The sequence below is a fragment of the Euprymna scolopes genome, chromosome 44 (assembly GCF_053919585.1).
Source record: "Euprymna scolopes isolate OS-2025 chromosome 44, ASM5391958v1, whole genome shotgun sequence".
Classification (NCBI taxonomy): domain Eukaryota; kingdom Metazoa; phylum Mollusca; class Cephalopoda; order Sepiida; family Sepiolidae; genus Euprymna; species Euprymna scolopes.
This window is the reverse complement of record NC_136525.1, coordinates 34,176,632-34,203,860: the sequence shown is the minus strand read 5'-3', so window position 1 is coordinate 34,203,860 and position 27,229 is coordinate 34,176,632. Positions and strand designations below refer to the sequence as shown.

Genomic DNA, 27,229 nt, shown 5'->3' with positions numbered 1-27,229 from the left:
ATAATCCATAAAGAAAATAAACAACCCACTTTTAAAGGAGAAATTGCAAGTTTTTTATATTTTAGTTGCAGTTTCGTGTTAGGGGTGTCAAAAATTCCCCCCAAAAATCTGATACACCTACCACTATATGAGAGTAATAATATCTAGCCACCTCGGGTTTGATGACAACTTGTCATATATACATGGTTTAATAGGGAGTTTTATGTTGTTGCTACTAAATCCCTCATGAGTGGCATTTGCTGACTAAGCGTTTACAAGGCAATGATTCGTTCCCACTTTGAATACAGGTTCTTAGTGTTCGCCAGACTTGACAGGATGTTTTGATTCTTTTGAGTGTCTACAGCGTCGTGCCATCATTGATCTAAAAAAATAAGTTTTCACATGCGGTTTACAAAAACATATGGTACTTGATGGCGAGTGTGGTCCCTGCGCAAACATCGGTCAAATAGACCAAGCCATGAAAAACTTTTTCAGACCAAAAAAAAAAAAAAAATAGAAAAAAAAATAAATGGCAAATTGATTTTAAACTCCAAATTAATTCTGTTTTGACATTTTGGGTTTGTATTACTATACACATAGATTCGAAAAAATTGTCAAAAAACAAATATATAACAAATAAATGTTATCAAATGCAAGATAAGTTACTTTTCTACCTAAATGGGTATGTTTTCAGTGCTTTTATTTAATGTAACATGTTTATTCAGCTCGAAAAACATACTGTTTACCGATCTATTGGAAAATTCAAAATGGCGCCCGACTCTCTCTTTAACACGGTAAGTTTGGGAAAAGGTGCTTTAAATATAAAACTAGACAAAGTACTGTTAGAAACTCGCTCAATATATATTACTGTGACATAGGTTGACATATATTCGGTGGTTTTTAATAGTATCTTGTCTAGTTTATTATTTATAACACTTTTTTCCGAACTTACCGTGTTAAAGAGAGAGTTGGGTGTCATTTTGAATTTTCCAATACATCGGTAAACAATGTATGTTTTTCGAGCTGAATAAACATGTTACATTGAATAAAAACACGAAAAATATATCCAGTTTGGTAGAAAAGTAACTTATCTTGCTTTTGATAACATTTATTTGTTATATATTTGTTTTTTGACAACTTTTTTCGAATCTGTGTGTACAGTAATACAAACCCGATTTTTTTTTCTTTGAGTAAATTTCGTTCATACTTTTATTTTGTGCTTGTTTTTATTTTATTTTAAATTAATTTTTATTTTATATTATTTTACGATGCAATGTAGTGTTTACTGTTTGTCATCAAGAGATGACTCACATAAGTATCGTGACACGAAGATTTTTCGGTGCAAAATTCATAAGAGTCAGAAGACATCCATTAAAAAAGGATCTCCATAAAAAAAAAAAAAATAAGTTTACAAGAATTTATAAAAACTGTGTATATGTCTGGTCTAGACAGATCACTGGTGTTGTTGCTGCTGATGCTGATCTATTCAAATTAAATGTGACACCATTTATCAATGGTATCAATACCTCAGAGACGGCACGAGCCATCATATGGTGTTGAACCCATATCAAATAGGTGGAAAATACTCTAAGTTTTGTCACTGTGCCTTGTTTATAATAATTTGGACTTTAAAATCAATTTGGCATTTTCTTGGCTTTTTTTATTTTTTATTTTTAGCCTGAAAAAGTTTTTCATGGCTAAACAGCCCAATGTTTGCGCAGGGTCCACACTTGTCATCAAGTGCCAAGCATATTTTTATGTTTTTCCTTGTTTTTTTTTTTTTTTTTGTTGCTTTTTTTTTGGCGGGGGGGAAATTGTATAGCTTAACAGGTGCTTCTGCAGTTTTCCGTAAGTAACGCAGAAAAGCACCCGTTAAACTATACAAGTTCTATAATTATATATATAACCCCACTCCACTCCGGCACTCCACTCCTCAAAAAAAAAAGAACGGAAAACATAAAAATGTTTTTGTAAACTCGTGAAAACTTTGGTACTGGTCGCGATTAGAGTTCCCTGCCGAACACCCTAAAAAAACACTGACTTCTCCCTTAGTTGCCATAGTAACTAAACGATCATGAATTTTTATCGACTTTGTTTTACTGTTTATGAATATTGAAATAAAAGACATTACTACACATTTATTAATAATATCTCACTTTTAATCACTTTTATCGACTTTTTTTTTCTTTTTTAAATAGCATTTTCTTTTTTAAATGACTACGTTTTACTGTTTATGTCTCATTTTTTTTATATTCTACTAGTGCACTTATTGATCCGTGCTGAAATAACGTTATTATTTAAAAAGCCATTCTTAACATGGGGAGGGTGTTTTTTACCTATTCTCTACTTTAACCTTACAATTGAATAAAAAAAACATTAAACTTTAATTAAGCTTAGAAATACGATTTAAAATATAGCGCGGATCATAAGTGCACTAGCACCCATTTTTTTATCAATAAATGTTTAGTAATTATTTTTCTTTTAATATTCATAAACAGTAAAAACGTCGTCATTTAAAAAGAAAATTATATTTTAAAAAGAAAAGAAAAAGTCGATAAAAGTGACACATAAACAGTAAAAAAAAAAGTCGATAAAAGTGATTAAAAGTGAAATATTATTAATAAATATGTAGTAATGTCTTTTATTTCAATATTCATAAACAGTAAAACAAAATTCATGATCGTTTAGTTACTATGGCAACTAAGGGAGAAGTCAGTGTTTTTTTAGGGTGTTCGGCAGGGAACTCTAATCGCGACCAGTACCAAAACTTTTTTTTAGATATCAATTAAAAAACTACGTAACACAAAAATTAACATTTTTTTTTTTTTTTTAACATTCTGGTAAATTTTTACGACGTGCCCCAGCGTATTAGAAACACCCCAACCTCCCCCTGTTAAGAACGACTTTCGGACTAAACACCACCACCACCACCTCAACCTCGAAAGCCGTTCTTAAAATGGCGAGGTTGGGTGTGTATTCCGAAAGCCGTTCTTAACATGGGGTAGTTGGGGGTGTTTATACTACGCTGGGGCAGATCGTAAAAAAATACCAACTTTGTTATTTGAAATGTCCGCTAAAGATTTCTCCGCGATGTGATAAGTCACTTCACTGTGCGCGTGCGCATGCGAACGCATCATATAAGAAAGCACTACTGGAGGCGGTGAAATAGCGTAAAATAGTACCAGTTTCCAGGGGTTCATACCATGCAAACGGTAAAATTTGCGACAGGTTTGATTATCAAATTCGTTGTCAGCGACCTCGAATACCTCTAAAAACAAATTAGTGTGGTCGGTGTTCTGTTGTAGTATAAAGGTAACATTTACCGATTGTCTAATGGTTTTTTGTCCTACCGCAATGGCCACTGCAGAGCTATACAAATGAGACCTTCGTCGATATACTTTCAGATTAGATCCGCTCGTACCGCCGGTGTTTGTTCAGCAGAGATGTGATGTAATACATCGCAAAAGGAGATCGCCAGTTACTGGCGATCTCCTTTTGCATTCTGCAGTCATGATGAGGGGTTGGGGAACGCCGAACTTTTCCAAAAGTAAAACAAATAAAAAAAATAAAAATAATAATCATGGCGATGGGGGAGGGTTGACCCAACATCAAAACGAGGCTATCGTAAATTAGTTCAAGAAATGGGAGATCGATTTACAAGAATGTTGTATGTGAAATTGAACCCCCCTTTCAAATCTTTAAATATTGATTTTTTTTTCAATTTTATTAGTAAGCTGGTAGCTTAGTGTCCAATCGATAATAATCCGCAGAGTGATTACTGTACACGCAATAACCCTTATCCCTGAGTGGCCTCCGGGCCTTGATAAGTGGTGACCCCCACCCCATGTAAAAAAAAAAAAATACTTGAAAAAAGACGAAAAGGAAAAAATTTGTAGGGGGGGGGCGGAAAGTTCACGTGAACCATTATCGTTGTTGTTGTTGTTGGTGGTGGTGGTGGTAGATTAGTTCTCTACAATTTTATGGAAGAGTCTATTTTTTAAGCGACGACCTTGCCACTCGATCTTAGGGTTAGTGTAAAAAAAGATTTACTTCACTGATGGCCAGGAAATGGGAGGGGGGCATTTTACACGGAATTTTTTTCTTCCCGTCCCCCTCAAGTTTTTGGAGGTGTTCACATGCAATCGTCTAAAGAAAGTAGAATCTCATCTTATTGTAGAGGTGGCGAAAGGATCAGACGAGGCTGTTAATCTACAAATTTTCTGACTCTCTTCCTCTAACTGAGGACAGGTCAGATACAATGAAAGTTAAGTAAATATCGTAAGTAAAAAACGCACACAAAAGAAAGTTTGTATTTTCTCATCCGGATGGAGATAGGTCCATTTGTTGCCTATCGCCTGGAGTGCTCTCATTCGTGACGGGACTGTATACTCGGCATTGTTCGACCCAATATCTCTTTTTCTTTGGTGGGGGGGGGGCTAAATTTACTTCCACATTACAAACCGGCTTTGTGTTTAACTTTGTCCTCGTGGGGAGGAAAGTAAATAGAGAGATTATCCGGCGGAAAGGAGGGTTATTGTGTCGCTTAAGGCACCCCCGGCTGTAAGAGAACACCGACCAAATTTTATTGTTTCCTACACGATGTGGCACAAAGCCGCAGAATGGGGGGGGGGAGACTCCACGGAAAAGGTATTCCGTTCGAGTTAAGAAAAGGATAGCCGAGACTCGGATACTTATGCAGAATACGAACCGTGCTGATAATAATGTTATTTAGAAACCTATTCTTAACACAGGGATGGCGTCTAAATAAGACATCGATTTCAACTTGAAATTCTTATCTAAAAGTAACACGATCGCATAAGTACCTGGACCCGGAGCGGAGCAATAAACCAAAATCCATTTGAAGGCGGAGGTAATGCCTGGGGGGGGTGAACTCTCTAGAACAGGGCCGGAATGTACCTCATTTCGACTAAAAAAAAAAAAAAAAAAAAAAAAAAGAGACAGATGGATTTAAGCGATCGCAGAAACTGCCAAAAAACGGTGCCACGAAGAATCTGAGTTAGTATGAAGATTCGAGGATGCGATCCGGGAGGAAGATTTTCGACTGGACTATATACAATGTATTTTTATTCGAATCCAGTGCTCTTTTTGGAGAAAGATGGACACCCTTTTAACTGCTTCATAACTTTACTCTCGTCGAGAGGAAATCAATAAGAACAAAGAAGGGGAAAACAACCAAAACAGTGTTTTTCTACACAGAAACCCCCAAAGTCCCTCCTCTCAACAACAGATGAGGGTATTTTTAGAAGAAAAAAAAAAAACTTTAAAAAGGGGAAAAATTATTAATTTGGATGAAAAAAAAAAGTATTCCTACTTACCCAAACATCCAGAAATAATAAATAATATATTTTTTAAATAAATAATATCCGACGTAAAAATTCCGCAAAGTAGCGACTAATAAAATCGCATGACATTCGAACAAAGTTTTTGCTATAAAAGTTGGGGAGGAAGAGAGAAGCAAAGTGCGTGAGATTTAGATAGACTTAGAAAATAAACAAGAGAGAGAGAGAGAGAGAGAGAGAGAGAGAGAGAGAGCAGTATAAATTCGTCCTCGCTACGCTATAAGAGGGTTGGTCCGTCACTACTTCAGCTTCCGAATAAGACTCTTAGTTTAAAATAACATTTTCGTTGGTCTGTTGCGCTTAACTTAAGCGTAACAGACCAACGAAAATGATAATTTTATTTTGACCGTATCCTTTGTCTGTAACGCTTAATTTTAAAATAGCATTGTTGTTGGTTTGCTATGCTAAAGTTGAAAATAAGCTTTTCGTTGGTCTGTCCTGTCACGCTAAAGTTTGAAATAGAATTTTCGTTTGTCTGTTGCAGTTCGTTGGTCTGTCACGATTAAGTTTAAAATATGATTCCTTTGTAGGAGGCGCTGTCCGTTCGTTTGCTAAGCTGAAGTTTGAACTAGCATTTTTATTAGTATGTCAAGCTTGAGAAGCTCCATTGGTCTGTAACATGTAAATTTAGAATAGCATTTCGTATTAAGGATTGGTCAGTCTCGTTATTACATCCTTAGTTTTAAAGCTCATGTTTAAAGTATACTGTTAGTATGTCACGTTTAATATTAAAATAGTATTTTAGTTTGTATGTCACGTTTAAGTTTAAATTTCCATTTCTGCTGTTCTGCCACGCTTTCTGTCACATTCAAGTTTGAAATGGCATTTTTGTTGGTCTGTAACGCTTAAATTAAATAGCACTTTATTGGTCTGTCACACTTTAATTAGAAATGGCATTTCTGTTGATCTGTCGCGCTAAAATTGATAACATTTTGTTGGTCTGTAACGCCTAAAATTTATAATAACATTTTATTGGTCTGTCACACTAAAGTTTAAAAATAGCATTTTTGTTGATCTGTCACGCTTAAAAATAAAATAACATTTTCATCGCTTAACGCGTAGATTGAATGGACTCATCTTTAAAATGAATCTGTTGTTGTTTGTTTCCTTTCCCCTTCCTCCTTTCAAGTTTGAAATAGACGAAGACGGACAGTTTTTGACAAAGAAGAGACGCTCGACTGACGTGTGTGCCCGTAAAGCATGCGAGGAAGTGCGGTACGGAATCAAAACATTATCCCTAACACCACCAACAGTGACGGTTAGTTGAGGATGAAAGAGAGAAATAGAGAGGGGGGGATGGAGTATATATCTTACTTTCTTTTTCCTCTCTTTTTTTCATTTCTGTTTTTAACGCACGTTCTCTCTCTCTCTCTCTCTCTCTCTCTCTCTCTCTCTCTCTCTCTCTCTCTCTCTCTCTCTCTCTGTTTCTTTATAGATTTCTCTCTTTTTTTTTCAATTCTTATTTTATTGTCACTCGGGGATGGGGCATCCTACCAAGTGCCAAACATTCACCCACTATCTCAGATATTCCGACCGAGACGTCTTTTTAACGTCCCTTTAAGTGCAATTGTTTTTATCTCTCTTGCGCTTGGTTCACCAGGTATATTTGCCAGGTAGTTTTTGACATTCTTTTTCTTGAGTACGGCTGCTTCTATAATTACTGGAATAATGAAGATCCTCTAAATATTCCAGTTTCTTTTTGTGTCGTACATAAGATCTTGATATTTCGATATGTTTTCCTCCTCATCGAATTTAGGAAAAAAAGGCAACGGAAAAAAGGTTCACGGAAAAAAGATCCACGAAAAAGATGTAATTTTTGCCAGGTAGGAAAATTGGAGCATTATAGAATAAGTATCGATTGAAAATAAATTTTAGGATTGTTCTTGCGGAAAATACAGGGTGTAACGATAAAATCGTCGCCCTAGAAAAGACCACAGATTCCATTTCCTTTTGATGAAAACCAGTTTTCTTTTTCCGTTGAAGACCATCTACTAGTTGGCCAGTTGTGTACAAATCCCAAGAGCAATAGGAGCCTTCTATCATGTCACACATGTAACACAATGTTTAACGGACGAGATCGGAGCTGCACTAGGTGTATCAGAATTCTTTGGGAAATTTTTGACACCCCTAACACGAAACTGCGAATAAAATATAAAAAAAAAAACTCGTAATTTCTCTTTTAAAAGTGGGATGTTTATTTTCTTTATGGAATATACTTCCAAAATAAACTATTAAAGTTGTATAAAAATAATAGGAATATTATATTTTTATTTTTTAAAAAACAGTATTTATAAGTGCCGGCGCGCCTTCATGCAGCCATTTTTTTTTTTTTACGTAATGAAATCAATTGAATTTTATGAGTTAATTTTTTTTCAATTTTTAAACTTTAAAAATCTATCAAAATTTTTCTATTGGTTCAATTTTTACAATATTTTCAGTGTCAATGTGAAATTTTATGCTCTTTCCAATAAACCGAATATAATATTTTAGACAAACGTTTTTTTAATTCACCCCCCCCCATTTTGAAATGTCTATTAAAATTTTAATAATTGATTAATGTACAAAAGTTTTACATATCACAAATTGAAGATAAAAGATCAATAAATATTATATTCAAATTTAAAACAAAAACAAGGAATAGTTTTGTGCAAATTTACCTGTGAAGTCAAAAGTTTGAAACCCTTTTTTTTAAACCACGTTGTTTTTTTTATGAAACCTTATAATCTTCTTATATTGCACAGAAAGTTTCGTTTTATTACGAAAATTATTTCTATTTCATTCAATGTTTTTTTTTTAGATATTAAAAAAAATTCACTCCATAAAGTGGTATTTAAATATATTAAATCAAAAACTTGTGTATTTAAAAAATAGAAATAAAAAAAAATCATCAACTGTTTTTTTCTTTTTAAGGTAAAACGTTATAAGAAAAATGTGACTAGTTTTCAGGTATGGAGGCACAAATTTCTTTACGCGCAAGGCTAGACGGCTAACGCGAACGTGTGATTTTTACTTCCTTCTGTCCACCTGTAGTTCAAAACAATATAAAAAAACTACTTCCGGTTTTGATAAAAACGTAAAATGTTTGCGTCATGGCGGGATTTTCAAATAGACGTTTAAAAAATTATTTTATTTAAAAAATAAATGGATTTTAAAATATAAATATGGATAAATTCTAAACAATGAAGAATGGAACTAAACATTCAATAGTATTTTTTATAGGCAAGTGATTTTTTTTGAATTTATATAGATTTTTTTATAATCGACGTAAGTTAAATTTCGTTTATTTTCTTCAAATCTTTATAAAGAAAACCGATGTAAAAAAACAAACAAATATTGTATAATTTGCTATTAAACCTGTTATTTTTTTATTTGGTATTTGCTCCTTTAATTGAAAAACATTAGGGTGTGATTTACATTCTTCAAGTAGTTATAAGCTTCGAAAAGATAGTAAGTGGAATTATTAGTTCTTATGACGCATTTTTTAATGGCCGCTTCTGATATACCTAGAGCTGAGCTGCGCTGCTATACAACTCTACCGATCCAAGTTATGACAACAGGACCATTGCCAGCACTCTCAAAATGCATCGCTGGATTGCCACGAATAATAGGGACGTGGCCAGGGTGATGAAAACAAAGTTTCCGGCTATGGTTATGGTCTTTGGTGTGGTTTCAAGTGAGGGCCACATCATGCCACCTCACATCTTCGAAGTCGATTTGAAAGTCAACACCAAAGTGTGTCTGGATGTGCTAAAGAGTGTGGTGATCCCCTGGTGCAATCAGGTGGCCGCTGGCAGACCCTGGGTGTGACAGCAGGACTCGGCGCCGACCCACAAGTCCAAAGAGATCCGGGCTTCGCTTCAGAATGAGTACTACGGCTTTGTACCCTATTCTCACTGCCCTCTCCTCCCCCGATCTGACTACTACTTGACTAAGTCGAGAACATCACCAATATTACCTTCCACAACACTAAAGCTAGCCTCATCGTCGCGATCCGCCGAGTATTCGCCGAGTATTTCCGCCGGCTATTATGGAAAAGGCATGCTCCCAGTTCTAGACCTATATTGAGGCGGTTATTGAGGCTGAAGGCGACTACATTGAATAGATGTCAGCTCTTGCGGAAGATATAGATTTAAATATGTATAACCCCCCTCTAACATTAATATATATATATATATATATATATATATATATATATATATATATATATATATATATATATATATATATATATATATATACTGTTGTTTTAAAGCAAATAAGATCGATTTTTCTAAGCGTTCGTTCTCAGAACATTGCTATTCGTTATCTTTTCCAATTATTAAATTTGTATTATTATTAATAATGATTAAAGTAAATTAAAATATTATTACAAGATTAAATCCATCATAATGCGTGTCGGTTTTTTACGCAAATAAGTCAGCCATTTTAATATTTTGTTAATAGGTGAAAATATCAATTACTTCGAAATTTGAAAGGAAAGTGGAAGTCTATTGAATGAAACTTATTTCAACTGATTTTTAAATCCTTGGTAAATCTTAATGCGATAAAAAAGCAAAACAAAAAATGAAATTCAATAAACTCTTGGAAAACGTCGGACTCAAAGAAAATGAAATCGATTTTTCTAAGTTTCCGCTCTAAAAACACGGTTATTATATTAGCAATTATTAATAAATAAACCAAAAAGGTAAATGACAAGTTTGAAGATTTAAACAGGTCTCTCAAATGTATTTAGACATTGACTGGATGCTAAAACCATGCATATATCGTCAGTTTTATCTTTGAGGTTCACAAAACGAGCAGATCACGAAGTCCATGTGGCAACACAATATTCACACCGACAGGGTTCTGAAGATACAAAAATAGTACTTTTGCTCTCTGGGACGTCACCTAGGTTTACCCTCGACCGCTGATTGTTTTTAGTGGCTTCTTCTCTCACAAAAGCCATTATTCGGCTTAAAAAAACCTGCGCCGCTGAAAAGGTATGTCTCGTTTGTACATATTTATGAAAAACTGAATCACTTTAAAAACACGAAAAAGAGCAAAAACAGTATAATTGTAAGGTACTCCCATGCGCGCCAGCGTTCTGGCCAACCCTTGTGTGTGTGTGTGTGTGTGTGTGTGTGTGTGTGTGTGTGTGTGTGTGTGTGTGTGTGTGTGTGTGTGATCATAAACTAACACCACACCAAATAAGTGAGAGGGATCAAGGAGGTTGGAAAGACCGAGGAGAGAAAGCACCAGCCAGACCTCCGCTGGATGAGTGCAAAGAAGACTGGGACCTTGAAGATGCTTATTGCCGATAAAATTCCAGTAAAGATCAATGGTCGCTGCCAACGAGAAATCAATGGTAAGTTGCTGTTGCGATAATGCAAATTCTTTTGCGAAGGTTATCGAAAGAGGTGGAGAGTACTTGAAATCTGAAGAGACTTGTTGTCACTCGGACTCCGGAGAACACCACAAGCTGTTCTCAAAGAGAATTTTTTATGATGGCTTGTGTGACTACTCCTAGTGAGTAAATAATAATAATAATAATAATAATAATAATAATAATAATAATAATAATAATAATAATAATAATAATAAAATAATAATAATAACAATAATAATAATAATAATAATAAAATAATAATAATAACAATAATAATAATAATAATAATAATAATAAAATAATAATAATAATAATAATAATAATAATAAAATAATAATAATAACAATAATAATAATAATAATAATAATAATAATAATAATAATAATAATAAAGAAGTTAAAGCAATAAACAAAAAGAAAACGACTAGAAGAGAATGGAACTGTAGAAATGCGAATAGCTGTGAGAGGCTTAACAAAAAAACAAAAAAAAACAGGAAGAATTAAAGCAAAAAATTGCAGCAAAAGATGGAAAGTTAAGATACAAATACAAAACTGAACAATACAAACAAAACAGGAACTTTAATGTGAGCATGATAATTACAAATATTTGGCTGTTCTGGGAGCGAATACCGTCAAAACAGAAATGAAAGAGAAAATTGGAAAGAAATACCCCAAAAGAACAAGAAAACTCCACAAAACGAAACTATATAGTAGAAACCTAATTAAAGATATCAACATATGGGCTTGTAAGATACTCTGGACCATTTATAGTTTGGATCAAAGAAGAACTTAGACATCTTGACCAGAAGACCAGGAAACTCATGACAATACACAATGCACTACTTCCAAAGAATGATATTGACCGACTCTATGTGAAAAGAAAAAACGATATAAAAAGGCTGGTTTGTAGAGAGGGCTGCGTAAGTAAGAAAACAAAAGAATTAGAAAAATACATAATGCATAACTACAAGAATAATTACTGCAGTAAAAGACACTGAAAAAAAACAAACAAAACAGAAACAGAAGAAGCAAGGGATAAGACGAGAAAAGAAAAATGGGAAGAGAAACAATTACATGGACCATTCATAAGGATGACAAAAGATTAGACTAACGAAAACACCTGGAAAAAAAGGAAACCTTAACAGAGAAACTGAATCTCTAATAACAGCTGCACAAGATAACGCGATTAGAACCAACCGCATAAAAGCAAAGATCGACAAGACACTAGAAAACTGCAAATGCAGAGTCTGCGGACAAAAAGACGAAACAATAAACCACATAATAAGCGAGTTCACCAAACTATCCCAAAAGAATATAAGAATATACACGATCAAGTGGGGAAGGGAATAAGCTGGCAATTTATGCAGACAATTGAATCTTGAACATCCAGAAAAATGGTACAATCACAAACCGGCAACATTTCTTGAAAATGAAAGTCACAAACTCCTATGGGACATGGATATACAAACGAATAAACTCATCCAAGCAAGACGACCGGATGTCATACTAGTTAACAACAATCTGTCAGATTGTAGATTTTTCTGTCCCAGCAGCCACAGAGTGAATGTCAAAACGATGGAGAAGCGGAGCAAATACACTGAACTAACCAGAGAGCTCAAAGAAATATGGAAGATGAAAAAAGTCAGGATAACACCACTAATAGTAGTTGCGCTAGGAAATTTCGAACAGTCATGAAGTTATCTTATTTTTCTTTTTCAATTATTAACAAAATTTTAAAATGGCTGACTTGTTTAAAAAGAAATCGAAATCCATTATGATGGATTTTATCTCGTTGTTTGTATGAAGAGTGGTGAGATCGCCAGTTTTCCTCTGTTTATCCTACATACACGCATTTCGACAAAAAAGAGACTAACCTCATAGTTCCCACACTCTCTGCCCATCTCCAGCCTCTGGCCCATCACCCCATGTGCTTGCTTTGTTGTACTTCGGCAAAATGAGCTCCGATGAAAATACTACACTTGTAGCCCCTTGGCGTAAATATCCCCAAGCAACCCAATTGTCAGCAAAATCCTTCCTCTTTACTATAGAGGTCCACGTATACTAGAACGTTTTCTTTGGAACACTTGTCTTTGGAATCCACCCCCCCGTTCTCTCTTTCATCTAATGTACCAAAATACGGGGATTTAAATTTAATGTGAACCAACATCTTGCTATGAGTAGGAGTTGAACTCCTACTCATTTAGAATATCCCTCCCCATAAATATGGACCCTAATTCAGACTAGCCCCTTCTGTCTCAGCGGCAATATACTTTGTCGAAAGAAATTTATTTTATTTTATTTATTTAAAGCATCTGTCCTCAAAACCCACGCAAACTTAGACAATCGTGTGTGTGTGTGTGTGTGTGTGTGTGTGTGTGTGTGTGTGTGTGTGTGTGTGTGTGTGTGTGTGTGTGTGTGTGTGTGTGTGTTTGTTTGTTTTGAAAGAACGGGAAAATAACTTTCTATTTCATGCAATCACTTACTAAAGGTTGATAAACGGTAAAGGTACGTTGCGGTTCTTTTGATCTCGAAGCCAACCAGACGTTTAGTTAAAACACTAACACCGGATATTGTCGTAATCCCACGCGGTAAACTTAGTCAAAATATTTCGATATTCATAAACTTGAACGATCACTTCCTGCGTCTATATCTGTACATTTCTCGTATCATCGTCATTCTAGAACACTGTACCTTTTACTTAACTCCCCACGATGTCAGAACGTCGAGTTTTTTTGTTTTTTTTACATCGAGCTATCTAAAAAGGGGCACCTTGGATGGGGACAAAAATTAAAATTAGTTCTCCTTAGTTGTTATTATTATTTTCAATCGATATTTATTTTGTAGTTAGCGAATGTACAAAATTTTTGGCTACGGATTTTTCATACTCTCTCCTATCAAGGGGCTCCTGGCCTTGCCGAGTCGTAAAATACGTTTAAATATATTTTAATTCATGCAGATTTCGTATTCATTATTACAAAGTCAATTCTCTTCTTGATTCAAAAGTTTTTAAAAAATGCCTTGGTGCCATCAGCTAAGAATCAAAATCAAAACATTTAGCGCCCCAGACGCGTTCCTTGCCGATATAGATAGATATCCAGAGATAGATAAGAAAGATTTAATATGAAAAGATTTGTAGAAATAAATTGAATTTCAGCATGCGCTAAAAGAAATAGAAATATGTCGGCAAGTTGAAATGAACATTTTGATTTTCAACTTGACGATATATAACTGTACGCGTTATTCATCCAAACAAAGATTGTACTCGTTATGAGTCATCCTTGGTGAATTTCCGGTTAATTACAGTGTTATGTGACCAGTAGTTTAAGAGTTTATAGGTTAAATATATACACATAGACGCGCAAACAGACAGACAGACATACGCACACTGTTATATATATATATATATATATATATATATATATATATATATATATATATATATGTATTATATATATATATACAATTACTTCATTTATTCACATAAAATTAATATACGAAAGTATAAATTTATGCTTAACTAAGTATTTACTTCAAAAGTGCTCAATACGTATGTAGAGCTAGTTAGTAATTTATAAAATATATATGGCGATTAAGCTACACTGAATATTCCGCGTTTCATCCACTCTAGGATTCTTCAGGCTAAAGCGTATTATCCTGAAGAATCCTAGAGTGGATGAAACGCGGAATATTCAGTATAGTTTAATCGCCATATATATATATATATATATATATATATATATATATATATATATATATATATATATATATATATATATACATACACACAATTTATTAATATTTTAACCAAAATTATATGATATTAAAATTCATGTAATGTTCATATACCAATAAAATCAAAGTCAAAATTAATTGACGCAATTATTTAAACTTCATGATTATCAGTTTTCATAATCGAGTATTCATATAATATTTTTGTAGAACTCAAGACAGCAAAATATAAAATGGGAACATCATATTGTGTATTTTCTTATGTGTTACAATTGTTTCATAGCTATTTGAACATTTTTAAATATAAAATCATTTAATAATATTCCAAAATAGCTACTCTTCAGACGGCAGCACACACTATTTATACATATATGAATACGAATTTGGAAAGACTCGTTCACGGAAGATTCTTCCACAGAAAACTCATCCACGGAAGATTCGTCCACAGAAACTCTCTCTCTCTCTCTCTCTCTCTCTCTCTCTCTCTCTCTCTCTCTCTCCACGGAAGATTCGTCCATGGAAAAGCCGTGTCATTTTTGCTAAGGAAAGCTGGTCTATTATTGAATAAATATCGATTGAAAACACATTTTAGAACAGTTATTGAAGGAGATATAATTTTTAAAAGAGAATGCACACTCCATAATATTTTTTTTAATATTTTTCCTTGTTTACTGTTCTTAAAAAAATAAAATTGATTTTTCTAAGTGTTCGCTTTTTACCTAACTTTGTAAGTTTTTAGTAGTTCAACTTATTTTAAAGCGTTTATTTAGTTAAAAAAAAAAAAGTAGTGTCGAGTGTTACTTTACAACAAAAAATGTCCGACACGAGAGGATTACATCTTGGGAGTTTCGATAATCGCTCTAGAATAGAAAATTAAAGAGAATACTGAGGTAGATTAAAAAGAGACCACCCCCCCCCTCATTCGAAAAGAAGATAAATTTTAATATTTTTTAAATATAATTTAGGTAGGTGGAGAGCTTTTTAAAAACTATATCTCTCGCAAAAACAAAACAATACAAAACAAAATACTGAAATTACAAAGATTTTTGAATAACGGGAGTTTTTAGGGGGGTACAACAATTGTTATTAAGTAAAAAAATTCGAATTGAATAACAAAAACAAAACCAAAACTATTGGAAAATTCCAGAGAAGGATCGAACCCTCCCCTGATTTATTTATTTTATTTTTGTTGTTAATTATTTTTTTAATACACCAAAAAATATTGTTATAAATAAGAAAATGACCCCACGTCCGTATATTGCAGGAGTGCCAGAAAATGTAATGCCTAAACACTGGAAATATAAAAATTGTCATTAACTATAAATAAAAATGAAATGTTTTTGGCGGGAAAGAGGATGTGTGTTGAAAATCTATAGTATAATTATTTTTATTTCTTTATTTTTACTTCAAAATTGTTAAATCATTCAAGAACTTTTTTAATTTAATTTTTTTATTGCTTTGTTTTTTACGGGGATACAATTTTTTAAAAGCTGTCCAACTACCTAAATTATATTTAAAAAATATTAACATTTATTTTCTTTTGGAGGGGAGGGTGCTCTTTTTAACACTATAGCTACCGCAGTATTTTCTTTAATTTTCTATTTTTGAGCGATTATCGAGACTCGCAAGATGTGATCCTCTCATGTCGAACATATTTTTTTGTTCGAAAGTAACAGCCGACACTACTCAGTTTTTTTAACTGAATAATTGCTTTAAAATCAGTCAAACCACTAAAAACGTACAAAGCTAGGTAGAAAACGAGGTAATATCCAAGATTAGTGCTCGGAAAAATCACGCTACCGGAAGTGGATACAGTTGATTATGTAACGCAATTGAATGGAACGGAGTCACAGAGTCAAGAGACGAAAAATGAAACCATATATTTATTTTTAAAAATTACTTAAGTTTTAACACTTCTTGCATTATCACGAAACAAAAAATAAAACACTTCTTGTATTATCAAATAATAAAACAAAACAAAAATGTTTAACTTGTACATTTCTTTAAATAGCCTTTTCGAAATAATGCATTAAATATTTAGTAAAACTTGCGGAGAACGCTCTGTTTTACTGTTTTACGCTCTATTGTAATTTGAGCACTGTAGAAATTGTTGAGATTCACGTCGTTTCATGACTACTATTGCTACCAATTCATCAATCTCGCGAAAAGAGAAGTAACAAGTGAAACAGAGAGAATGAAAACATGAAAGGGAGATAATTGGGGGAGGGGGGATTTTATTGAAAGCAGACGAGTGCCGTACATTATTATTACATATGTGTATGTTTATGGGGGCAAAAAAATAAGATTGAAATTAAACAAAGTACAAGTGAATTTATTGGAAACCTGGAAAAATCATGGCTTACAATAGAAAAATGCAAGCATGAAAAGTAATATGGTTAAGGTTAAACGTGGAAAAGTAAAGGACTAGTTGTTAAAACTGGAAAAGAAAAAGACAAAATATTCTAGTAAAAAATATGATAAATTTATAACTTAAAATATTGCACCATTATGAATTTTTTTTAAATTCAATTTATAACATTATATAATCAATTCTTAATGCTGCGATATTTTAAGTTATAAATTTATTATATTTTTTACTAGAATATCTTGTACATTTCTTTTCCAGTTTTAAGAACTAGTTCTTTACTTTTCCATGTTTAAGCTTAACCATATTACTTTTCATGCTCGCATTTTCTATTGTAATTACATATATTTCATGTGCGGATATTAAGGAATTTGGCCGTCTGTAATTTTTTTTTTATTCTCAAAATTGTCTTTAATTTTATTCTCTCCAAATTTTAATTTTATTCCCCAAAGAATATTGAAAGCAGAAGAGAAATTTATATTGCCTTTGGTAACATTTCTTTGTTGGGATACATGGCAGAGGATATGCTTCATCAAAAACGCAACGAAAGTGCAAATATCTACATGCACTTTACAGCAGAAATCTATAATAAAGCATTAATACTGATTGAAGATTTCTGCTTAGAAATTGGGATGGACATCACCACCTCACTCTGCTGATACTTTGATGTAGAATTGCATCGAAAACAGAATTACAACATAGGTAGCCTTTTGTTGTACGCATAATAAAATAGAATAAACTAACACTTCAGCAAAGATGAATTTACAGCCAAATAATGCAGAATATCAATAACGGGGTTGGAGAAATCTTTTCCTAAATGCTCCGGGATGAACTGGCAAACCTTCCTAATTAAATTGATTTTCGCAGCCATCCGATCATAAAATAACATAGCCTTAGCTCTTGCTTCATCCGGAATAGCTGCGACCCTACAAGCAGGTGCAAGAACTGCTAATTCTGCTTTGAAATTCCCATTAAACATTCAATTTATCGAAAATCACTTCTTCTATTATATATATGCAATATCTCCTAAAATCACTTCTTCTATGATATGTATGCAATATCTCCCAAAATCACTTCTTGTATGATATGTATTCAATATCTCCCAAAATCACTTCTTGTATGATATGTATGCAATATCTCCCAAAATAACTTCTTCTATTATATATATGCAATATCTCCCAAAATCACTTCTTGTAGTATATATATGCAATATCTCCCAAAATCACTTCTTGTAGTATATGTATGCCATATCTTCCAAAATCACTTCTTGTATGATATGTATGCAATATCTTCCAAAATCACTTCTTGTATGATATGTATGAAATATCTCCCAAAATAACTTCTTGCATGATATGTATGCAATATCTCCCAAAATCACTTCTTGTATGATATGTATGCAATATCTCCCAAAATCACTTCTTGTATGATATGTATGCAATATCTCCCAAAATCACTTCTTGTATGATATGTATGCAATATCTTCCAAATTCACTTCTTGTATGAAATGTATGCAATATCTCCCAAAATCACTTCTTGTATATGTATGCAATATCTTCCAAAATAACTTCTTGTATGACATGTATGCAATATCTCCCAAAATCACTTCTTGTATGATATGTATGCAATATCTTCAAAATCACTTCTTGTATGATATGTATGCAATATCTCACAAAATCACTTCTTGCATGATATGTATGCAATATCTCCAAAAATCACTTCTTGTATGATATGTATGCAATATATCCCAAAATCACTTCTTGTTTTATATGTATGCAATATCTCCCAAAATAACTTCTTGTATTATATGTATGCAATATCTCCCAAAATCACTTCTTCTATTATATATATGCAATATCTCCAAAAATCACTTCTTGTATGATATGTATTCAATATATCCCAAAATCACTTCTTGTATGATAGGTTTGCAATATCTCCCAAAATCACTTCTTGTATGATATGTATTCAATATCTTCCAAAATCACTTCTTGTATGATATGTATGAAATATCTCCCAAAATCACCTCTTGTATGATATGAATGCAATATCTCCCAAAATCACTTCTTGTAGTATATATAAGCAAGCAATATCTTCCAAAATCACTTTTTATATGATATGAATGCAATATCTCCCAAAATCACTTCTTGTATGATATGTATGCAATATCTCCCAAAATCACTTCTTGTATGATATGTATGCAATATCTTCCAAAATCACTTCTTGTTTTATATGTATGCAATATCTCCCAAAATGACTTCTTGTATATGTATGCAATATCTTCCAAAATCACTTCTTGTATGATATGTATGCAATATCTTCCAAAATCACTTCTTGTATATGTATGCAATATCTTCCAAAATCACTTCTTGTATGATATGAATGCAATATCTTCCAAAATAACTTCTGATATGATATGTATGCAATATCTTAAAATCCCTTCTTGTTTTATATGTATGCAATATCTCCCAAAATCACTTCTTGTATATGTATGCAATATCTTCCAAAATCACTTCTTGTATGATATGAATGCAATATCTTCCAAAATAACTTCTTGTATATGTATGCAATATCTTCCAAAATCACTTCTTTTATGATATGTATGCAATATCTCCCAAAATCACTTCTTGTATGATATGTATGCAATATCCTCCAAAATAACTTCTTGTATGATATGTATGCAATATCACCCAAAATCACTTCTTGTATGATATGTATGCAATATCTGCCAAAATCACTTCTTGTATGATATGTATGCAATATCTCCCAAAATCACTTCTTGTATGATATGTATACAATATCTTCCAAAATCACTTCTTGTATGATATGTATGCAATATCTCCCAAAATCACTTCTTGTATGATATGTATGCAATATCTCCCAAAATCACTTCTTGTATGATATCTATGCAATATCTTCCAAAATCACTTCTTGTATGATATGTATGCAATATCTTCCAAAATCACTTCTTGTATGATATGTATGCAATATCTTCCAAAATCACTTCTTGTATGATATGTATGCAATATCTCCCAAAATAACTTCTTGTATGATATGTATGGAATATCTTCCAAAATCACTTCTTGTATGATATGTATGCAATATCTCCCAAAATCACTTCTTGTATGATATGTATGCAATATCTTCCAAAATCACTTCTTGTATTATATGTATGCAATATCACCCAAAATCACTTCTTGTATGATATGTATGCAATATCTTCCAAAATCACTTCTTGTATGATATGTATGCAATATCTCCCAAAATCACTTCTTGTATGATATGTATGGAATATCTCCCAAAATCACTTCTTGTATGATATGTATGCAATATCTTCCAAAATCACTTCTTGTATGATATGTATGCAATATCTCCCAAAATCACTTCTTGTATGATATGTATGCAATATCTCCGAAAATCACTTCTTGTATGATATGTATGCAATATCTCCTAAAATCACTTCTTGTTTTATATGTATGCAATATCTCCCAAAATCACTTCTTGTATTATATGTATGCAATATCTCCCAAATCACTTCTTCTATTATATATATGCAATATCTCCCAAAATCACTTCTTGTATGATAGGTATGCAATATCTCACGAAATCACTTCTTGCATGATATGTATGCAATATCTCCCAAAATCACTTCTTGTATGATATATATGCAATATCTCCCAAAATCACTTCTCGTATGATATGTATGCAATATCTCCCAAAATCACTTCTTCTATTATATATATTCCATATCTCCCAAAATCACTACTTGTATTATATGTATGCGATATCTCCAAAAATAAATTCTTGCATGATTTGTATGCAATATCTCCCAAAATAACTTCTTGTATAATAGATATGCAATATCTCCCAAAATCACTTTCTGTATGATATGAATGCAATATCTTCCAAAATCACTTCTTGTATATGTATGCAATATCTTCCAAAATCACTTCTTGTATGATATGTATGCAATATCTCACAAAATCACTTCTTGTTTTATATGTATGCAATATCTCCCAAAATCACTTCTTGTATATGTATGCAATATCTTCCAAAATCACTTCTTGTATGATATGAATGCAATATCTTCCAAAATCACTTCTTGTATATGTATGCAATATCTTCCAAAATCACTTCTTTTATGATATGTATGCAATATCTCCCAAAATCACTTCTTGTATGATATGTATGCAATATCCTCCAAAATCACTTCTTGTATGATATGTATGCAATATCTCCCAAAATAACTTCTTGTATGATATGTATGCAATATCTGCCAAAATCACTTCTTGTATGATATGTATGCAATATCTCCCAAAATCACTTCTTGTATGATATGTATACAATATCTTCCAAAATCACTTCTTGTATGATATGTATGCAATATCTCCCAAAATCACTTCTTGTATGATATGTATGCAATATCTCCCAAAATCACTTCTTGTATGATATCTATGCAATATCTTCCAAAATCACTTCTTGTATGATATGTATGCAATATCTCCCAAAATCACTTCTTGTATGATATGTATGCAATATCTTCCAAAATCACTTCTTGTATGATATGTATGCAATATCGCCCAAAATCACTTCTTGTATGATATGTATGCAATATCTTCCAAAATCACTTCTTGTATGATATGTATGCAATATCTCCCAAAATCACTTCTTGTATGATATGTATGCAATATCTCCCAATATCACTTCTTGTATGATATGTATGCAATATCTTCCAAAATCACTTCTTGTATGATATGTATGCAATATCTTCCAAAATCACTTCTTGTATGATATGTATGCAATATCTCCCAAAATCACTTCTTGTATGATATGTATGCAATATCTCCTAAAATCACTTCTTGTTTTATATGTATGCAATATCTCCCAAAATCACTTCTTGTATTATATGTATGCAATATCTCCCCAAATCACTTCTTCTATTATATATATGCAATATCTCCCAAAATCACTTCTTGTATGATAGGTATGCAATATCTCACGAAATCACTTCTTGCATGATATGTATGCAATATCTCCCAAAATCACTTCTTGTATGATATATATGCAATATCTCCCAAAATCACTTCTCGTATGATATGTATGCAATATCTCCCAAACTCACTTCTTCTATTATATATATTCAATATCTCCCAAAATCACTACTTGTATTATATGTATGCGATATCTCCAAAAAAAACTTCTTGCATGATTTGTATGCAATATCTCCCAAAATCACTTCTTGTATGATAGATATGCAATATCTCCCAAAATTACTTTCTGTATGATATGAATGCAATATCTTCCAAAATCACTTCTTGTATATGTATGCAATATCTCCCAAAATCACTTCTTGTATGATATGTATTCAATATCTTCCAAAATCACTTCTTGTTTTATATGTATGCAATATCTCCAAAAATCACTTCTTGTATATGTATGCAATATCTTCCAAAATCACTTCTTGTATGATATGAATGCAATATCTTCCAAAATCACTTCTTGTATATGTATGCAATATCTCCCAAAATCACTTCTTGTATGATATGTATGCAATATCTTCCAAAATCGCTTCTTGTATGATATGTATGCAATATCTCCCAAAATCACTTCTTGTATGATATGTATGCAATATCTCCCAAAATCACTTCTTGTATGATATATATGCAATATCTCGATAAATCACTTCTTGTATGATATGTATGCAATATCTCCCAAAATCACTTCTTCTATTATATATATGCAATATCTCCCAAATTCACTACTTGTATTATATGTATGCAATATCTCCCAAAATCACTTCTTGTATGATATGTATGCAAAAACTTCCAAAATAACTTCTTGTATGATAGGTATGCAATATCTCCCAAAATCACTTCTTGTATGATATGTATTCAATATCTCCCAAAATCACTTCTTGTATGATATGTATGCAATATCTCCCAAAATCACTTCTCCTATTATATATATGCAATATCTCCCAAAATAACTTCTTCTAATATATATATGCAATATCTGTCAAAATCACTTCTTCTATTATATATATGCAATATCTCCCAAAATCACTTCTTGTATTATATGTATGCAATATCTCCCCAAATCACTTCTTGTATGATATATATGAAATATCTCCCAACATCACTTCTTGTATTATATGTATGCAATATCTCCCAAAATCACTTCTTGTATGATATATATGCAGTATCTCTCAAAATCACTTATTGTATGATATGTATTCAATATCTCCCAAAATCACTACTTGTATGATATGTATGCAATATCTCCCAAAATCACTTCTTGTATGATAGGTATGCAATATCTCCCAAAATCACTTCTTGTATGATATGTATTCAATATCTCCCACAATCACTTCTTGTATGATATGTATGCAATATCTCCCAAAATCACTTCTTCTATTATATATATGCAATATCTCCTAAAATCACTTCTTGTATTATATGTTAGCAATATCTTCCAAAATCACTTCTTGTATGATATATATGCTATATCTCCCAAAATCACTCCTTGTATGATATGTATTCAATATCTCAAAAAATCACTTCTTGTATGATATGTATTCAATATCTCCCAAAATCACTTCTTGTATGATATGTATTCAATATCTCCCAAAATCACTACTTGTATTATATGTATGCAATATCTCCCAAAATCACTACTTGTAATATATGTATGCAATATCTCCCAAAATCACTTCTTGTATGATATGTATGCAATATCTCCCAAAATCACTTCTTGTATGATATGTATGCAATATCTCCAAAAATAACTTCCTGTGTTATATGTATGCAATATCTCCCAAACTCACTTCTTGTACTATATGTATGCAATATCTTCCAAAATCACTTCTTGCATGATATGTATACAATATCTTCCAAAATCACTTCTTGTATGATATGTATGCAATATCTCCCAAAATAACTTCTTGTATGATATGGATGCAATATCTCCACAAATAACTACTTGTATTATATGTATGCAATATCTGATAAAATCACTTCCTGTATGATATGTATGCAATATCTCCAAAAATCACTACTTGTGTGATATGTATGCAATATCTCCCAAAATCACTTCTTGTGTGATAGGTATGCAATATGTCCCAAAATCACTTATTGTATCATATGTATGCAATATCTCCCAAATCACTTCTTGTATGATATGTATTCAATATCTCCCAAAATCACTTCTTGTATGATATGTATTCAATATCTCCCAAAATCACTTCTTGTATGATATGTATTCAATATCTCCCAAACTCACTACTTGTATTATATGTATGCAATATCTCCCAAAACAACTTCTTGTATGATATGTATGCAATATCTTCCAAAATCACTTCTTGTATGATATGTATGCAATATCTCCCAAAATCACTTCTTGTACGATATGTATGCAATATCTTCAAAAATCACTTCTTGTATGATATGTATGCAATATCTCCCAAAATCACTTCTTGTATGATATGTATGCAATATCTTCCAAAATCACTTCTTGTATGATATGTATCCAATATCTCCCAAAATCACTTCTTGTAGGATATATATGCAATATCTTCCAAAATCACTTCTTGTATGATATGTATGCAATATCTTCCAAAATCACTTCTTGTATGATATGTATGCAATATCTTCCAAAATCACTTCTTGTATGATATGTATGCAATAGCTCCCAAAATCACTTTTTGTATGATATGTATGCAATATCTCCTAAAATCACTTCTTGTTTTATATGTATGCAATATCTCCCAAAATCACTTCTTGTATTATATGTATGCAATATCTCCCAAAATTACTTCTTCTATTATATATATGCAATATCTCCCAAAATCACTTCTTGTATGATAGGTATGCAATATCTCACGAAATCACTTCTTGCATGATATGTATGCAATATCTCCCAAAATCACTTCTTGTATGATATATATGCAATATCTTCCAAAATCACTTCTTGTATGATACATATGCAATATCTCCCAAAATCACTTCTTGTATAATATATATGCAATATCTCCCAAAATCACTTCTTGTATGATATATATGCAATATCTTCCAAAATCACTTCTTCTATTATATATATTCAATATCTGCCAAAATCACTTCTGGTATGATATATATGCAATATCTTCCAAAATGTCTTCTTGTATGATATGTATGCAATATCTCCCAATATCCCTTCTTGTATTATATGTATGCAATATCTCACAAAATCACTTCTTGTATGATATATATGCAATATCTCCCAAAATCACTTCTTGTATGATATATATGCAGTATCTTCCACAATCACTCATTCTATTATATATATGCAATATCTCCCTAAATCACTTCTTGAATGATATGTATGCAATATCTTCCAAAATGACTTCTTCTATTATATATATGCAATATCTTCCAAAATCACTTCTTGTATGATATATATGCAATATCTCCCAAAATCACTTCTTGTATGATATGTATGCAATATCTCCCAAAATCACTTCTTCCATGATATGTAGGCAATATCTCCCAAAATCACTTCTTGTATGATATGTATTAAATATCTGCCAAAATCACTTCTTGTATGATATGTATGCAATATCTCCCAAAATCACTTCTTGTATGATATGTATGATATATCTCCAAAAATCACTTCTTGTATTATATTAATGCAATATCTTCCAAAATCACTTCTTGTATGATATGTATGCAATATCTTCCAAAATCACTTCTTGTATATGTATGCAATATCTTCCAAAATCACTTCTTGTATGATATGAATGCAATATCTTCCAAAATAACTTCTGATATGATATGTATGCAATATCTTAAAATCCCTTCTTGTTTTATATGTATGCAATATCTCCCAAAATCACTTCTTGTATATGTATGCAATATCTTCCAAAATCACTTCTTGTATGATATGAATGCAATATCTTCCAAAATAACTTCTTGTATATGTATGCAATATCTTCCAAAATCACTTCTTTTATGATATGTATGCAATATCTCCCAAAATCACTTCTTGTATGATATGTATGCAATATCCTCCAAAATAACTTCTTGTATGATATGTATGCAATATCACCCAAAATCACTTCTTGTATGATATGTATGCAATATCTGCCAAAATCACTTCTTGTATGATATGTATGCAATATCTCCCAAAATCACTTCTTGTATGATATGTATACAATATCTTCCAAAATCACTTCTTGTATGATATGTATGCAATATCTCCCAAAATCACTTCTTGTATGATATGTATGCAATATCTCCCAAAATCACTTCTTGTATGATATCTATGCAATATCTTCCAAAATCACTTCTTGTATGATATGTATGCAATATCTTCCAAAATCACTTCTTGTATGATATGTATGCAATATCTTCCAAAATCACTTCTTGTATGATATGTATGCAATATCTCCCAAAATAACTTCTTGTATGATATGTATGGAATATCTTCCAAAATCACTTCTTGTATGATATGTATGCAATATCTCCCAAAATCACTTCTTGTATGATATGTATGCAATATCTTCCAAAATCACTTCTTGTATTATATGTATGCAATATCACCCAAAATCACTTCTTGTATGATATGTATGCAATATCTTCCAAAATCACTTCTTGTATGATATGTATGCAATATCTCCCAAAATCACTTCTTGTATGATATGTATGGAATATCTCCCAAAATAACTTCTTGTATGATATGTATGCAATATCTTCCAAAATCACTTCTTGTATGATATGTATGCAATATCTCCCAAAATCACTTCTTGTATGATATGTATGCAATATCTCCGAAAATCACTTCTTGTATGATATGTATGCAATATCTCCTAAAATCACTTCTTGTTTTATATGTATGCAATATCTCCCAAAATCACTTCTTGTATTATATGTATGCAATATCTCCCAAATCACTTCTTCTATTATATATATGCAATATCTCCCAAAATCACTTCTTGTATGATAGGTATGCAATATCTCACGAAATCACTTCTTGCATGATATGTATGCAATATCTCCCAAAATCACTTCTTGTATGATATATATGCAATATCTCCCAAAATCACTTCTCGTATGATATGTATGCAATATCTCCCAAAATCACTTCTTCTATTATATATATTCCATATCTCCCAAAATCACTACTTGTATTATATGTATGCGATATCTCCAAAAATAAATTCTTGCATGATTTGTATGCAATATCTCCCAAAATAACTTCTTGTATAATAGATATGCAATATCTCCCAAAATCACTTTCTGTATGATATGAATGCAATATCTTCCAAAATCACTTCTTGTATATGTATGCAATATCTTCCAAAATCACTTCTTGTATGATATGTATGCAATATCTCACAAAATCACTTCTTGTTTTATATGTATGCAATATCTCCCAAAATCACTTCTTGTATATGTATGCAATA

At 32.0% G+C, this 27,229-nt stretch overlaps 1 protein-coding gene across 2 annotated transcripts in view; it reads right to left on the bottom strand.

Annotated features, from left to right (window-relative positions):
* The window catches only part of LOC145268783 (uncharacterized), a 275,311-nt gene that overhangs the window by 121,170 nt on the left and 126,912 nt on the right, over positions 1-27,229 (bottom strand). The window contains exon 1 of one of the 2 annotated variants that reach the window (XM_080124396.1): positions 5,316-5,498. The exons of the other annotated variant lie outside the window; for it this stretch is intronic. The gene's annotated coding sequence lies outside the window, so the exon portion shown is untranslated. Of the gene's footprint in view, positions 1-5,315; positions 5,499-27,229 lie in introns of those variants that run through there. 2 annotated transcript variants of the gene reach the window in all.